The following is a 2,860-nucleotide window of genomic DNA, read 5'->3' as shown; positions in this document are numbered from 1 at the left end:
CTATGTCTTTCTTGTACAGGTACACTCTTAGAACAGCTAAAAGATGAGCAGGAGTTTGGTTTTGAGCCACAAAGTTTCAGACACCAGCCACAGATGCCTCTGCCCTATTTCACTACACGTTCTTTTCTGAGAAACACACTCAATGGTTGAGAGTTAAGCACTATGGTTGAAAGAAATGACCAGCTCACCACCATCCACCCTCCTTCTTCTCCGTGTGAATCTCACAATAGCAGAGGCTGTAGACAAGAAGGTGGTCTCTGTTTCCTCTCACCAAGGAAACTCATGACCTAGTGAATGGCGTAGACAAGGTAGTCCATGTTGCCCGGGGCGACCCCTGCCACAGAGTTGCGGCCATCCTTTGTCACGTAGATAGAGAACTCCTTGGTCAGCCTCTCCACCTGTTCAGGCTTTAGTCTTGCGAAACAAAACATGCCATCTGGTCAGTGATGTGCTACCCGTTGTGGGAGGAGCCCTCTTTCTTGTGGTTGGCGACCAGCATGCTAATGATGTGTTCAGCCATGCCTTTACTTCCTGCAACCATTGTTTCTGCAGGTCGGGGCTGGTCAGGATGGTTGAGGCAATCTGGGCCCCATCGATTGGCGGGTTGGACTACATGGGACGGATCGAGATCTTCAGGCGTGACTCCACCCTTTTGACTTCATCAACATCTTTGCCCACCACAGTGAAGGCTCCCACATGCTCACCACATAAGCGCATGTTTTTGGCATAGGATCGGCAGAGACAAACGCGAATGCCCTGTTCGATGAAGTGGCATACAGCCAGGCATCCTTGTTACCATGACTACTGGCAAAGCCTTGGTAGGCCATGTCAAAGAATGCAAAGAGGTTGGTCTTCTTCACCAATGTTGCTATTTCCTTCCACTGCTCACTCCCCCATTCCCGTGGGATTGTGGGCACATGCATGGAGGAGGAGAACACTTTGCTATGGCATTTTTGAATGTCTTCTAGAGCGCCTGTGAAGTCAGAACCACACGTCTTGGGGTCATAGTATCGATAACCATGTAGTTGCAGGCCAGTATCCCTGAAGATGGGTATGTGATTTCCCTAGGATGGTTCAGGCAGAAAGACATCTTGGGTGAACTTAAAATAATCTTTGTAGGAAACCGGCTCCAATCCTCAAGGCCCCCAGTTCCAGAAACGGTCTGCATGGTGACATAGCAGCTACTTTTCAACACTTCGCTGTTCTCACCCAGGACTAGGTCTGCAGATGCCTCAACAAAATTCAGCAAGGATTGCAATGGGCGGGTATTTGCTGTCCAAATTGTTTTTGCAGCAATCTGGGCCTCTGTTTTCCGGACATGAGAGAGCACATAAGGCTCCATTATCATCCCAGTGGGGCCCCAACTCCCAGATTCATCTTTAAAAAAATTTTTTTTAATGTTTTGTTTTATTTTTGAGAGAGAGAGAGAGAGACAGAGCATGAACAGGGGACAGGCAGAGAGAGAGGGAGGCACAGAATCCAAAGCAGGCTCCAGGCTCTGAGCTGTCAGCACAGACCCCGACGTGGGGCTCGAACCCACGAACTGCTAGATCATGACCTGACCCGGAGCTGGATGCTTAACTGACTGAGCCACCCAAGCGCCCCCCAGATTCATATTTTTGTTCTTGGTGTCTCTCATAAGAGCTTCTGTGACTCCCAGCGTGGGATCTGGGGCCCACATCTCCACATGGGTCCATCAGGAGCTGGCTCTGGCAGAAGCCACGGCAGTGAGGCTGGGTGGAAGGTAGCAGTGACCGTGGACAGGCCGTGGCCGGAGTGTGAGTGCAGCATGGCCATGGTGGAGGCGAGAAGGCAGTGGGAAGATGCAGGACAGAGCAGAGGGCCACAGGTGGATGTCTTTAAGCAGGAGAATAATGCGATCCTATTCTGACTTTAAAAGGCCACTGTGACTGTGGTGTTTCTTTCCTGCAGAAGCTGTGTGTTACACCTCTTTATGAACACGGCCAGTTCCGTGTCATGTACTACGATTATGTGCTGAATAAATACCTGATAATGATAAACAAGCTAAGAAACAGCGGGCCCCAAACTGGCCTGGGCACACATCATTCTTATACCGTCTTTGCCCCCAATAGCCTTGACATTCTCTAAGCTCTCTTCTTTCTTCTTCAGCCAATATTGGTTGAAGGGAATTGCATTTGTAGAAATATCCTTAGTTTTATGCACTTTGTTAAAATAAACTATTTCTTTCTGCTTACCTTCTGCATAGAAACCGAGTACAATCAGTGATCGATTTCCTTCCTTTATGGCACATTTATTTACTGAGCGCCTACTAGGTTCCAGGCACTACTAGATTTGGCTTTAGAAGGAGCCAAAATCGCCACCACCTCCACCGACAAAAAAAAAAAAAAAAAAAAAAAAAAAAAAATCACTTCGATACAAAGCAATAATTATATCTTACCAAAATTCATATGTAGTAATTATTTTGGGGGTACTCTCAAAGTATGTTCCAATAAGAAATAAATTACACATGACAGTTAAGTTTTTAAACCAGTCCAGAAAATCTTATATAACTCCACTGTAGTAACAAAAGAGTTCACTCAGGTCCCTTCCGCGCGTGTGTGTGAGTGTGTGTGTGTGTGTGTGTCTGTGTCTGTCTTGATGATAAAGATGCTTCTTTTCTACATACAGATTTCTAGCTAAAATTTTGAAACAGATGAGGTTTATCTCTGGTTTCCTTTCATGTCCTTTCTATACTGTCACAGTGGTGTCCTCTCTCTAGACCCCCAGGCCTCCCACCTTCTCCTGCAGCCTGGCCTCAGACCCATTCCCCGGCCCACGCGCAGCCCTGCACGCAGAACCACCCCACTCCCTAGAGATGTCCTGTCTGTTTGGACAGACG

General features: G+C 47.5%; 1 pseudogene; it reads right to left on the bottom strand.

Moving 5' to 3' along the window:
• Positions 1-287: 287 nt before the first annotated feature.
• On the bottom strand, positions 288-2,342 carry LOC125924014 (aspartate aminotransferase, mitochondrial-like; annotated as a pseudogene).
• Positions 2,343-2,860: the final 518 nt, after the last annotated feature.

Source organism: Panthera uncia, chromosome B1 (genome assembly GCF_023721935.1).
Source record: "Panthera uncia isolate 11264 chromosome B1, Puncia_PCG_1.0, whole genome shotgun sequence".
NCBI lineage: Eukaryota > Metazoa > Chordata > Mammalia > Carnivora > Felidae > Panthera > Panthera uncia.
This window is presented reverse-complemented; position numbering and strand designations above follow the sequence as displayed.